The sequence below is a fragment of the Lissotriton vulgaris genome, chromosome 9 (genome assembly GCF_964263255.1).
Source record: "Lissotriton vulgaris chromosome 9, aLisVul1.2, whole genome shotgun sequence".
NCBI lineage: Eukaryota > Metazoa > Chordata > Amphibia > Caudata > Salamandridae > Lissotriton > Lissotriton vulgaris.
Window position 1 is genome coordinate 899461219 of NC_141697.1, and position 14921 is coordinate 899476139.

The window sequence follows — 14921 nt, forward strand, 5'->3', positions numbered from 1 at the left end:
GCTGGGTTTGGGTTTTGGGGTACAGGGGTATTTTTAGGTTTTAGGGCTGGCTTTGGGTTTTGGGGTACAGGGGTATTTTTAGGTTTTAGGGCTGGGTTTGGGTTTTGAGGTACAGGGGTATTTTTAGGTTTTAGGGCTGGGTTTGGGTTTTGGGGTACAGGGGTATTTTTAGGTTTTAGGGCTGGGTTTGGGTTTTGGGGTACAGGGGTATTTTTAGGTTTAAGGGCTGGGTTTGGGTTTTGGGGTACAGGGGTATTTTTAGGTTTTAGGGCTGGGTTTGTGTTTTGGGGTACAGGGGTATTTTTAGGTTTTAGGGCTGGGTTTGGGTTGTGAGGTGCAGGGGTATTTTTAGGTTTTAGTGCTGTTTGGGTTTTGGGGTACAGGGTTTTTTTTAGGTTTTAGGGCTGGGTTTGGGTTTTGGGGTACAGGGGTATTTTTAGGTTTTAGGGCTGGGTTTGGGTTGTGAGGTGCAGGGGTATTTTTAGGTTTTAGGGCTGTGTTTGGGTTTTGGGGTACAGGGGTATTTTTAGGTTTTAGGGCTGGGTTTGGGTTTTGGGGTACAGGGGTATTTTTAGGTTTTAGGGCTGGGTTTGGGTTTTGGGGTACAGGGGTATTTTTAATATATATTTACAAATAATAAAATTAAAATTAATTTTATTAATAAAATTATTTAATAATTAAATTATAAATAATTAAATTAATTAATTTAAAAATAATTATTTACATTATATATTAATATTATATACTTACCTATACTTACGTTGTAATGGTATGCGTTGTAATAGTATCTGCGTTGTAGTGTATTGCGTTGTAAAGGTATCCGTTGTAAAATGACCTGCGTTGTAAAAAATCTGTGGTATTGGTATGCGTGCTAAAAGTACGCGTGGCAACATCATACATCCGAGGCACCAGCTAACTGTGTGGCTTAAGGTTGTTGAAAGTACTGCGTGGGTGCATTCAGCATGTTCTCATTGGGTGCCTTTTTGTCAATTAGAATAAGTAGACAGTGAGATGTCTATCTCCCTTTGACCTTTGGGACTATGCTGGTTGTGTGAAACAGTAGTGCATCTAGTGTGTGCAGTTGAATAGGTTTTAAATCTTCGAGGTAGATTTGGTCCAGCTAAACCTGCATTTGTTGATCTAATAAGTGTATTGTTTGTCTTTATTATTTAAAAGGTCAGTGAGTGAGATCTGTATGATTATTGATACTATATTGGTTGCATATAAGTATGGTGTTGGTGTATCTGTTGTATTCAATTATATTGGAGATTTCGGTTGATGTTGTGTTCACTATTGTATCTTATGTATTTATTGCGTTTCAGAACATGGTGGAATTTGTTGGGTTTGATTTGTTTTTTGTAGCTGACAGGTTGCGGGCGGTGCAGCTTGGCAAGTGGTTGTGCGTCACTTTAATCCTAAATGAGCCATCATTCTTCTTTACAGTTACATCACCCTGGTTACGTTTAGGTGAATTGGATTGCCTTTGTCATTTGTTATATAGATGTTTAACTTGGGTTTCACTTGTTTGCTGCATTTGGAATTTTCTTTTCCAATTTGCTAGCATAGGAGACTGTTCTTTTTCTTCAAAGGGAATGCCCAAAGAAGTGTAGTTTTCAGCCATTTTTAAAAGGTATGTTAAGTAAAGGTCTTCTAATTGTATTGTTTTTAAAGCTCCTACTTGCTGAAGTGTTGGTTATTTTTCCTGTAAAGCACCTGCATAGCACATAGTTGTCATGGTGCTTTTATATAAAGAGTCAGTCCTGTGTCGGATTATTCATCTGACTTTTTTTTTTGTTCACTGCATTTTTTTAATGGTTTGCCTAGTTAAATGCAACCCGTTTGAAAATAGCAGAGTATAACTAAAATACATATTTGGTCAAAAGAACAATGCTCTTTGCACATTTTTTCCTTTGCATATATGTACTATTTTGCACATTCTGTAAAAAGTATCTTTATTTCCACACTTCAAATCCTTCCTCATTGTTCTGTGCCTCAGATGATGGGGATGATGCGCAAACATATCACCACAAACGCCACATCAATCCTATCTGCAGCATCTAGAGCAAGTTGTAGTAGAAACTTTGCTTCAAGATTAGGAAAATAGATCTGCTTGCACTGAAACATCCCACTGTTTAGACCCCTTTGACTGATTGATGGGGACTGCAAAAGTCCTTTGAATTGATATGACTGTAGAAGATCTCCACTCTGTCGTATAGTTGAGGTATTGGCCATGCCTCTGTGTTTAGTGTATAATATTATAAAAGCCTTTGGGTGAAGACGGGTAGCACATTTGATTTGAGAGTAGTGGTGGTTGGGTGAGGAGGGTATAGTGCCCTTGCTGCTTGTCTTTAGTGGACCTCTCCTGTAATATGTTGTACATTGACTTTATATTTAAAGGATCTGTGCCAGAAATTGTGATTACTGTTTCTTGTAGGTTGTTTTTATGCTTAAGTGTCGTTCAATCGTCTTTTACTTAAAGCATTTTCTTTTAAGTGCCTCTTTTTACTTGCTTCTTTAAAGCTATTGGCCAGTGAAGTGTCTTTTACTATGTATTCTTTTAAGAACCAATTAAATATAGGGACATTAAGTATGCTCTTTTTTCAATGGGATGCACAGTAAAGGGTTTTAAATGCAGGATATGTCTCCTTTAACGCTCTTTACAGTTTGTGGTTCAATGCTAGGTGATTTTGTCTGGTGATTTTGTGTGAGTGCTCTGGCGACAGAGGTACATGTGTTACATTTGCTTGTGTTCAGAACATAAGGTACCAATGGCTCTGTATATGATGCAGCTGGTTTTGACGATGGTGCCCTCTAGCAATGGGGGCTAATGGCTTTCCATCTGGATAAATGTGACGTGATAATTCTACTGGGACCTGATGACCCATGCTGCTGTGTGTAGAATACCGTTAAGGAGTCCCAAATGGAGTTTTGGAGGCCATGGAGCACAGCTTTACCACCATCCAGATGCAAGAATATGAGGGCTTGAAAAGCAGTTCTGAAGTACATTTCTGGAAGAAATAGCTTTTTTATTCTTTGAAAGAGATCGTTTGTACCAGGCCATCTTTGATTTTGTTGGCAATGTGTTCCTTGAGAGTGGGGTTGGTGGCCAGGGTCACTCCAAGTGACATGGGAGTCACTGAAAGTTTGGGTTTGAAGCTGTAAAGGTTCTTATCCTTGAGCAATGTGTGTACTTTTTCTTGCTTATTGTTCTTGGCAAATAGTGGAAATTCTGTCTTGATTGGTTTAAGCGCCCGGAAGGCGTTGGGCATCCAGATCTAGATGTGGTGCAGGCAGTGTTTGTGACACTGGATGTTCGGAACAGAAAACACTTTCCAGTAGGGTTGTATATCATTGGCATATTGGTTAATTCTGATGCTTTTTTCTGTGCGTAGAACGCCAAGGGGTTGCCAAATGGAGGTTAAAGGTGAAGGAGGACAGTTTTGGAGCCCTGAGAGACTACACAGGTGATGGTGATTTTTGCAACTTGCAGGTGCCCATCCGAATAACCCGGTAATGGTTTGAAAAGTAAATGGAGAACCACTGAAAGAATGCATACATCATGCATTATACAGCCTAAATAAACTCAATGAAACATTCATAGAGATACTTTATTTGTGTCAGAAATCTGTAATAGCGTAGACATGTTCTACTACGCTCTTACGGCCCACAAAGGTGCTCAATTTATTGTTTTGTTTACACATACCCTTAAACCCAGATCTGTGACCGGGGGTGAATGTTTTGCCAATGTGCAACATTCCGTCCATCATCTTGTGTGTTTTGCTGTTCACCCTATGTGGGAAGGGTATGCCCAGACGTGGGTCACGTGCTCACTACGCTACTGAGGTCAAGCTATCCTGGATGATGGCTGCTGATAGCCAGAAACTGGTCCAGGATGCTTGATTTCGGTCCAGGGAAGACATGGCTTGGCAGTTCGGGCTGGACTGTTCCCATGAGGCACAGGGTGAAGGCTGATTTGCATATGGCCATGTCTGAACTGGGGTGGCGTGTTGAGCTAAATAACGATGGATTAAACCCAGATCTGTTACTGGGGGTGAATGTTTTGCCAATGTGCAACATTCCGTCCATCATCTTGTGTGTTTTGCTTAACTCAAGATGCAGCATGCTTGGTGCGGTGTTAGCACATCTGCAGATGAGCCTCTTCTGTCAGCAACATATATAATATGGAATCTTGAACAACCAAAAGTCAGTGACACCCTCTGAACATGCAGTTTAGTTCTTTATGTTGAGTAGGTGATGCTGTAGTTGCTGATCTGTACCTCCATTTTGGGGGTACTGCAGGGCTAATGCCTGCATACGCTTTGCCAATTAGTGGCTCTCTTGTGTATTGTGCTGTCTGGGCAGGTCTTTCTTATCATTGTCTTCCCTGAGAGTGCTCTCTAGTGCTCCAGTCCTGAGCACGTTTGCCAATCTTTTTTTTACTTTTCAGGGTGCTCAAATTGCTGCTTTGTGAGCTATTCTGCTGAGCAGTGTCTCTCATTTGACAGCCCCATTCTCAGCATTCTCGGCTCACAAGTATCTCATTTTCTGGACATGTGTACTAGTAAAACAAGATATTTGTGGGTGAACACAAGCGCGTGTGCACACACACAAACATATTGCACTTCCTGTGTATCTGTTCTTACAGCCAGGGAGTTAAAGTTTTATTCAGCAAGACTTAAAAAAGCTATATAGATGCAGGGAATTAAGTCCTGGGAGACTAAATTCTCTTTTGGACTGCCCGTTGTAGGCAGCTCAGATTTAGAACATACTTTTATTTGTAGTGGCACTTCTATAGCGCACAATCAGCCCTTTCAATGGCATTACAACTATTTAAGTAGTGAAAGGATGACTTTCCAAATGGTTCTGATTTTTCCATCGTAAACCAGAGCTGAATAGGTTTTCGGAGATGTGTTGTCAGTGGGTTGAAAGAACGTGCCTTCGTTAGTGTGAGACTTTTAAATGGTTTATTAAGGTAACTTGTTGAGAAGACTACACAATCTATTCCGCAAAACACATGGTCATTGTGGTCTTTGGATTTAGGTGAAATCCCATGACAATTAAACAAAAGGGAGGCGATCATTGTCAAATAATTGCTACGGTGGAAATGTTATGAGGATGGAATGGCTAAGATATAGATGGCTGAGAGGAAGTCATCATCATACACATTTCAGAGGAGTCCCAGGACACAGTAGATGGGCAAAGTATGGACAGGTAGAGAATTGCTAGCCTATGCTGACAGGGTATTTATACACATGTAATACACAAATGTATCTGTCCGTGGGATATCATTTGATTGGAAGACGATAGAGCAATGGGATGTCAAAATAATTGTTCCGTATATAACTTGAATAGGTCTCTTAGTGACTGCATGCCTACTTATGTGCATGAACAAGATTATTGGGTGTTTGCTTAGTGCAATGGTTATGTTCAATTGATTTGCTTGGATGTCGTTATGAAGGAATGAAACAGGTAAATTAAGTGGGTAATTATCATTCCCGGAAATGCTTGTGACTGTATGCATATCTTTAACCTGTTTGTCATGAAGTTTCAAAAGTCCAGCCTTGTCAGCGAGCAAGGATTTCGCCAAATGCCTTTATGTGCCAGGGTCCCAGTGTTGGAATCATTGAATTGTATCAAGTTTGCCCATGGAACCCTTAGTGTTTTGTGGTATCTGGAAGAGGCTCCAAATTTGTAACAATCAAATTAGGAGCTAATATTGGGGAAGCAGTGGGCGTTCTGGGTAGTCGGTGTGTCAAAGTGTGTGACAGTGTATAGCTGTAAGTTCTTTTTTTTGTGGTATTGCCAATCATCATGTTTGATAAACTAAACAATATGCCAATACTGCTCAATATGTTTCTTAATTTCTGCAGAACAAGGGACAAGCAACTCGTCTGGATGGACCACTCTTTCAGTCCAACTTTAGTTTCAAAAAACTTTTTATTAGTTTGATCTTATGTTAAATTGTTTTTGTATTTTTTGCAATTCTTTACAAGATTTTTCAATGTTTGACAATTAATTCAAGTCAAACAACACCATCAAATTCATGAGGGAAAGGGAGGAGAACTCTTAATTTAAAAAATGATGTGCTAATATGTACAGAAGTGTGATGAAAAGAGTGTTAATGACAAAGAAGTAAAAGAAAAAGAAAATCAAGCTTACTTCTAGTATGAATCTCAATGATCAATATCATACTGTGATACATTCAAAACATCCATGCCTCATATGTCATAAGAAAGGAAGAAAAGTGATAAGAATTATAAAAAAACTATGTATGAGTGTCCCTACACTTTTTTTTGTTCTAGTACAGCGGGGTGCTTATCACAATGAAATATTTTCAAATGTTCAAAATGTTAGGCTATCGTACAGTTCTTTTTCAGTCATAACAATTTTCAAATGATTAGCCTAAATGAGAAAAGGGGAGGGTCTACGCGTTTCAAATCCCAAATGCTGGTTGGATTCTCATCAGGACCACACGTGGACTAAATCTGAAAGGCACAAAAAATGGGCGAACCTTACTATCAATGACGTTACTGGGCGAACCTCTACTTAACATTCAGACAAAGCCTCACTCATTCAATACCTTTCATACTTGAGCTGTCTTGTCTTCAGGAGAATTCTGTGGGGACAAATAGGGAAGACTATAAGCCCTATACAGAGGAAGATTACTTGTATCCAATTGGGCGGGACAAACCAAGTACTCACTTGTTGATGCGGAAGGATGATTATTGATTACTTCTGAGTGCGATGACTCTCTGTTGGAATACAATGTATGTATACGTAATCCGGGGCAAGTCGTTATAATGCTTGACACCAAGTTGTTGTGTCCATCTTTTGTACAATCTGTGGATAACACAAAAAAGGGGGGGGTTTAGCATGTGAACAGACGTTCCTGTGCATGTCCAATTGTTGAAATTACTGCAAAAACGACATAACGATGAGTTTTGACCATTACGCTGCTGCTATTTTCCTAAAAAATGCTTGCTTTGAAAAGCCGACTTGACATCTACGTGGCTTGGTATTTTAAATGCATGAGGGGCGTTGTTTGGTGTCTCCAACGTCGCTCGAACTTCATGCCAGTTCATACTTAGACGCCACGTCAACGTGCTCTGGGTTAAGGTTGTCTGTGCTTATTTTATCATATCTAATATCTAGTTTGCATGTCGATATTGTGTGGCGTGAAGAGGTAATTTGAACCACAGACCAAGTTGGAAGCATTTTAAATAAAGTTGTATGCGCTCTTCTCGTTAAATAACGTGCATCAGTTTCCGTTTTCATTTACCGGTTGAACACAAGGTGCATGCCAATTTTTTTAAATTATATATATGTGGAACACCACGAGGTTGAGCTACTCGAGCATAACATACCTTTAGGTTGGAATCGCAGCGTCTCCTTTGGGCAGTGTATCAATCAACTAGCCGTTCAATATCTTCCAGGTCAAAGCTTCTAGTTAAATGAATAACTACTTCCGGTCTGTAGATGGATGTCTGGGTAATGTAGTTTCTTTATGGAAGATGTTTCATGAAAGGAGAAAACAAGGTTTGCTGCAACAATGTTTCTTGGTAAAACACTAAACTCTAGTGTGTTTATAGTATAGGCGGCTTCAATTATCGTTTGTATGTGTATATTGCCCCTACTAGTTCTGCATCAAGTTTGTTTGTATACATTGAGGGAATGCACATGTAGGCCTCCATGTTTTGTCAACGGAGTTTGGAAATATCTCTCCTCAAGATTTTACAGATTATATAGCTCAGACATTTCATTTAATCCATTTGTTGCAGAATTAAATTTTAGAATCAGTAGTGCCTCTCTTTTTCGAAGCTTGGCTTCTAGGTCACCACCTCTTGGGTCAGGCTAGACTTTGTAAATGAATGTCCATTTTAGGTAATTTTCTCTGTGGGCATTCTCAATCCAAAGTTGGACTAGAGGGGCTGTGAGGACTTTTCTCTTGATCCTTGACTTATGCTGGGAAATCAGTTGTCTGGCCTCTTGATTGGTCTTACTGATGTACAGTTTGTTACAAGGGCAAAGAATGCCATATATCAGATTCTACATTTTTGGTAGTGCGGCACTACCAAAAACTAGAAATTCTACATTAAGGGACTATGTTAATTTACCTCCAATCATAGGCCACCATTAATGCGGCACATGTCTATGTTGTTCATCTACAATTGAAGGCTCGTTATTCCAACATGAAGGAATATCATGGAAGCATGATTGCTTTACGAATTGCAAAACGCGGAATCTGATATATGCCATTCTTTGCTCTTGTAACAAACTGTACATCGGTAAGACCAATCATGAGGCCAGACAACGGATTTCCCAGCATAAGTTAAGGATCAAGAGAAAAGTCCTCACAGCCCCTCTAGTCCAACATTGGATTGAGAATGCCCACAGAGAAAATGACCCAAAATGGACAGTCATTTCCAAAGTCGAGCCTGACCCAGGAGGTGGTGACCTAGAAGCCAAGCTTCGAAAAAGAGAGGCACTACTGATTCTAAAATGTAATTCTGCAACAAATGGATTAAATGAAATGTCTGAGCTATATAAATGTGTAAAATCTTGAGGAGAGATTTTTCCAAACTCCGTTGACAAAACATGGATGCCTACATGTGCATTCCCTCAATGTATACAAACAATCTTGATGCAGAACTAGTAGGGGCAATATACACATACAAACGATAATTGAAGCCGCGTATACTAGAAAACACACTGGAGTTTAGTGTTTTACCAAGAAACATCGTTGCAGCAATCATTGTTTTCTCCTTTCATAAAACATCTTCCGTAAAGAAACTACATTACCTAGACATCCATCTACATACCGGAAGTAGTTATTCATTTAACTAGAAGTTTTGACCTGGAAGATATTGAACGGCTAGTTGATTGATACACTGCCCGAAGGAGACTCTGCGATTCCAACCTAAAGGTATGTTTTGCTTGAGTAGCCCAACCTCGTGGTGTTCCACATATATATAATTTAAAAGAATGTGCGCGCACCGTGTGTACAACAGGTAAATGAAAACGGAAACTGATGCACGTTATTTAACGAGAAGAGCGCATACAACTTTATTTAAAATGCTTCCAACTTGGTCTGTGGTTCAAATTACCTCTTCGCGCCACACAATATCGACATGCAAACTAGATTATAGATATGATAAGATAAGCACAGACAACCTTAACCCAGAGCACGTTGGCGAGGCTTCTAAGTATGAACTCGCATGAAGTTCAAGCGACGTTGGAGACACCAAACAACGCGCCTCATGCATTTAAAATACCAAGCCACATAGATGCAAAGTCGGCTTTTCAAAGCAAGCATTTTTTAGGAAAATAACATCAGCATAATGGTCAAAACTCATCGTTATGTCGTTTTTGCCGTAATTTCAACAATTGGACATGCACAGGAACGTCTGTTCACATGCTAACCCCCCCCCCACACACTTTTTGTGATATCCACAGATTGTACAAAAGATGGACACAACAACTTGGTGTCAAGCATTATAACGACTTGCCCCTGATTACATATACATACATTGTATTCCAACAGAGAGTCATCGTACTCAGAAGTAATCAATAATTATCCTCCCGCATCAACAAGTGAGTACTTGGTTTGTCCCGCCCAATTGGATACAAGTAATCTTCCTCTGTATAGGGCTTATAGTCTTCCCTATTTGTCCCCACTGAATTCTCCTGAAGACAAGACAGCTCAAGTATGACAGGTATTGAATGAGTGAGGCTTTGTCTGAATGTTAAGTAGAGGTTCGCCCAGTAACGTCATTGATAGTAAGGTTCGCCCATTTTTTGGGTCTTTCAGATTTAGTCCACGTGTGGTCCTGATGAGAATCCCACCAGCATTTGGGATTTGAAACGCGTCGACCCTCCCCTTTTCTCATTTAGGCTAATCATTTGAAAATTGTTATGACTTAAAAAGAACTGTCTGATAGCCTAACATTTTGAACATTTGAAAATATTTCATTGTGATAAGTTCCCCGCCGTACTAGAACAAAGAAAAAGTGTAGGGACACTCATACACAGTTTTTTTATAATTCTTATCACTTTTCTTCCTTTCTTTGGACGTCTGAGGCATGGATGTTTTGAATGTATCACAGTATGATATTGATCATTGAGATTGATACTAGAAGTACGCTTGATTTTCTTTTTCTTTTTCTTCTTTGTCATTAACACTCTGCATCACACTTCTGTACATATTAGCACATAATTTTTAAAATTAAGATTTCTCCTCCCTTTCCCTTGTGAATTTGATGGTGTTGTTTGACTTGAATTAATTGTCAAACATTGAAAATTCTTGTAAAAAATTGCAAAAAATACAAAAACAATTTAACATAAGATCAAACTAATAAAAAGTTTTTTTAAACCAAAGTTGGACTGAAAGAGTGGTCCATGCAGACGAGTTGCTTGTTCCTTGTTCTGCCGAAATTGAGAAAAATATTGAGCAGTATTGGCATATTGTTTAGTTTTTCATAGTATTGGCGCAGCCTTACTGCGCTTAAGCCAAACCCTTCTTGTTGATTATTATAATCATCATGTTTGAGCATCACCCTAAAGGTAGGTGGTTGTGGATGGAGGTGATGTGTTTAACTTAATGCATTGGTCATAGAATTCTTGTTTTATATATTTCATGGCGATTTAAGATACATTTATTAGCTCTCACCTTAATTTTATCTAAAATTAACTCTGGGGTTTTAGGATCTGTGTCCAAATTTCTGGTGAGTTGGGCTGGTTGCAGGGCCTCAATTAAGAAATAAATTCTCACTGTAAATTGAATGGTCAATAAATAACTGTAGATGGGATTAAAGCAGTGCAATAATATACAAAGTAATTCCTCAAACATGAATAAAGGTATGTTATATTATGCTCTACCTATTTGTTTGTGAAATCTTACAAAGTCGATGTTCGCTTTTTTTTAATTTGTAGGGTCGCCCAGTGAATATTTGTTTACAGTGATGCACCTTATGTGTAAAGCACATCTTACAAGCACATGTCAGATTGATCTGAAGTTGTAATGAGAAAATTGCCCCCGTGGGCATTCGAAATCTTTGGAAGCACAATATATTTTGTCTATTCCCCTAAGGAAATTCAAAGTAATCACTCATACAAGAATTCCCGAAAAATCTTTCCAACCTCCACACAAATCTCAACCAGCCGGTAATCACCCTGGCCACTGTGGTTGCACCTTTGCCTAACAAGGATCTACTTACATCAATCACTATTAGTACACTCACAACGATTGGTTGCTTTCTCTATCTCAATCGGTTGATGGTACATCAGGAACTGACATCACAAAACTTTAGCAGTCAAGTGTAACAACCATAACTTTACCTTCCCTAGAACCTTAGACCACATTGGGTCCAACTACACATTCTACTGCTCAGCATCAAGCACGTACACACACCAACAACTTTAAACCATAACATCACCAAACACAATTCACTCACTATGTCTACATCACACTGCAGGCTCAACATAGCACTGTGATGCACAACCCTATTAATACTCTCTCCTTAGCTACCACACACGTCTTCAAAACCGATGAATCCCTTCAGGTTCTCTAAACTGGGCCATCGGTTTGAGAGAATGGACTGGACTTGGGCAACTCCATATTTTCTAGAGAGTATTTAGTCTCCCTCATTTCAGTCCCTAACCATCCTCTGTTTGCTTCCGTTTGATGGACCGGGGGTCTCTGAACCCCAGTTTCTTGGTGCAGTTATCAAACAGACTCCCCCAAGTGGTCGTATGAACCTTTGGCATTCAACATAAAGTGTTTAGGGAGAGCTAGCATTCAGAAACAAAGTTCATTTTCAATAAATCAATACAAATCTACAACACCGACAGAGAGAATGGTTTACCACCATAAAGGTTTATTTTCAGATTATAATTTCATTACATTGATCAAGTTTTTTAAAGGTTATTCAAATATATATTTATAGGAAAAAAATTGAGGTGTTCACACTCGCTAAATCAAGATATTATAAATCAAAGGATGCAAATAAGTATATAAATATTGTAAAGAATCCAGATTGAATATCCCATTTAGAAGCTAGGTCTGGCTAAATTGAACAGTGAAAGTGTGAAGGGGGTTTCTAAAAATGAAAGGAAGAAGTTGTCATCCTCATGTGAACTTAAGTGGAGTTTAGAAAGTAGAAAGATTGGTTAGCATGAAGCCTCACACTCAGGTGAATCAGAGGTAGAGAGATGTGTTCTCTTCGGAGTCAGGAATGGTCTAACCTCAAACTGCTATGGAACACTAATTAAAAACACAATAAAAAGTGCATGAACATCCATATCTCGCGTTCACAGTTCAGTACAAATCCTGTGGCGCATTCATCGGGAACCAGTAGTCTCCCTATATTCCTATCCCAGCACGATTAGTTACATATCTGCTCGTTCTTGAGTGTTGCATCCTCTGGGTACACCAGGTACTGGAGTCTCCTCTAATTGTCTTTTCATCTTCCTTGCTGCCAGCTTCTCATCGTCATACCTTACTATCAGTTTAGTGCAGATAAATGAGCCTTTCTCTAGCTAACGAAGGACCTGACCACTCCACTACAATGAAATGAACAAGCAGCATACTGACCGACTCAAAATGTGGAGCTTTTGACTAAGGCCTAAAGGCAAGATAAACTAGCTCAAGAATCAAAATGGAAGCAAATTATAACATTATTAACCAGAAGAAAGCAAGTTTCCATCACTGTCATCGTGAATATTCAATAGAGTGAATTCACATGTTATTTAGCCACTTCACTACAATACATTGTGACTTCTAAATGTGCACACAATGTTATATGATAATGCCTACATGTGAAACACACAAGTTAATGAGTTAAGGTACACATTGGATGTATGGTAACATGTGTACAAAATATATATGCAGAGGGTGAAGTCTAAGTTATGCTGCTTCAAGTGCAAAGAGAGATTCTACTCAACCAATGCCTTAATGCTCTTGAAAGCATTGCAAGCCCAAATCCATTATCCCCCTGTCTTCCTTACCTGCAGTAAAATTACTAAAAATGTGCTCATCGAAAAAATAACTGACCCTACTAGCATAATTATTTCTTTGACCTTCTGCTCCATCTCTTCACCCCTTTTGTCTCACCATGTATTAAATCTAACTCTATATGACTCCTCCTTCTCTCCATTCCACACTACTTCCCTCCCCCACCCAGAATGTATTGTTCTCTGGTACCCTTTGAGAAGAGTAGTCACACAACAGTCACTCTTCACATTCGCACTGTGTTATAGACAACTTGCAATTCTGACTTCCCTCATTTTGAGTGGAAAATGGTCTAGATTTTCACTACCCCCTGACTTACCCATACCAGCGGTACTGGTAACGGTGGGGTGGGGCAAATTTAGCTCATTGTGAACTGGACCTCGAGAGTCCACTAGGAGGTGAGAAGTTGCCAATGGAATCAGTAATTTCAGATTTGATTCCCATGATAATTCCTCATTTCCCCGACTGTTTTACAGAGAGAGATTTCAGCTGTTTTCAAGAGTCGAAATGTCTGTGTCAAAACAGAAAACGTATAATTCCTATGGGATGGTAACTGCTTTACTGGCCCCATTGGAATTAAGAGGGCACTCATAATCACGACCATAGATATTTTCTCGCTAAACATCTCTCTACTTGATATACTCCTAACCCAATCAGATTTGCCACTACACAGCTACATTCCTTAGTGTGGTTCCAGTTATCATATACTCTGTCAAATGCTTATGTTCTACTTTTCAATCATACTATGTGCATTAAGCACCAAGTTCGATACATGTGACCATGTAGACATCTAATTTTTGCTACCGGGTTGTTACTATCTTTTTATACTCATTGAATTCTGAACATATTCTTTAATTGTGTTATTTGAAGCTTATTGTATACATCACAGTAGCTCATGCTTTCAAACACTATGATTATTATGACCATCATAGCATTCCACTTGACGCCTTATGCATGTCATGCTTTGCATTTCACTTGAGGGAAAAGCTAAAGCGGAGGATAGGTTGTACATATAGAAACCTACCAAAGTTTCTCTAATACATATAGGGGCAGATTTACAATAACTGGCGCATCCCTGCATAAACAGCAGTTATTGTGTGTCAGGGCTCCGCCACCATGGATGCGCCACATTTAGAATGTGGGGCACCATGGGGCAAAAACGGACAGATGCGTGACGCATCTGTGCCGTAAAGGTGGTGCATTGCTGGAGTTTCGTCGCAAGCGCGATGCAGCACCAGCAAGGCTCCGGGGTGCCCTATCTTTTAAAAGCTGTATCAATCCTTACACCTGCTTCAAGCAGACCCAGGGTTTTGACGCAGCATGGGCTTAAAAGGGACTGAGTGAAATCTTGTAGAGTTCAGTCAGCCACTTTTAGGAGGCGTTCCTGCGCTGGAAAGCCCCCCCCCCACGCCTGAACGCCTATTTCTGTCGCATGGCTTTACAATGTGACCCATCTCCCAGATGCGTCACTTTGTAAATACCCCGCAGCATGGCGCCTCTTTTGCGCCACAGCTGCATCACAAAAGTGACGCAACAGCAGCGTAAAAGAGGCTCAAGGGAAGGGGCTTGTAAATCTGCCCCATAGTCTGACCAGCAGTGCAGTTAGTGACGGGCCTTTGATCTAGTTCCGCCTTGAACATGACGCAATACACAGTTATTGAGGTGATGAGTCATATGTACATACACCAGAAAGGAACACCTCCACAGCCCCAACTTGAAGCCAATGCTAGACATATTTGAAATAAGGTCCTTCACTCTTAGTTTCCACTGAATTCACCGGCAACCAGAGCAGAAAGGTAGAGATTCCCTCCTCAGCACTGCCACCACTGGTATCAGGGTAGAAGGATAGTCCTTCACCCTTCAGTCCCGCTCCAACCCCTCAATCACCCTCTCAATCATGCTCCCACAGATATCA

General features: G+C 39.8%; 1 protein-coding gene across 2 annotated transcripts in view; it reads left to right on the forward strand.

The window, feature by feature from the left end:
* LOC147692464 (RAS guanyl-releasing protein 4-like) overlaps positions 1–14921 on the forward strand; it is a 516206-nt gene that overhangs the window by 404102 nt on the left and 97183 nt on the right. The window lies entirely within an intron of this gene.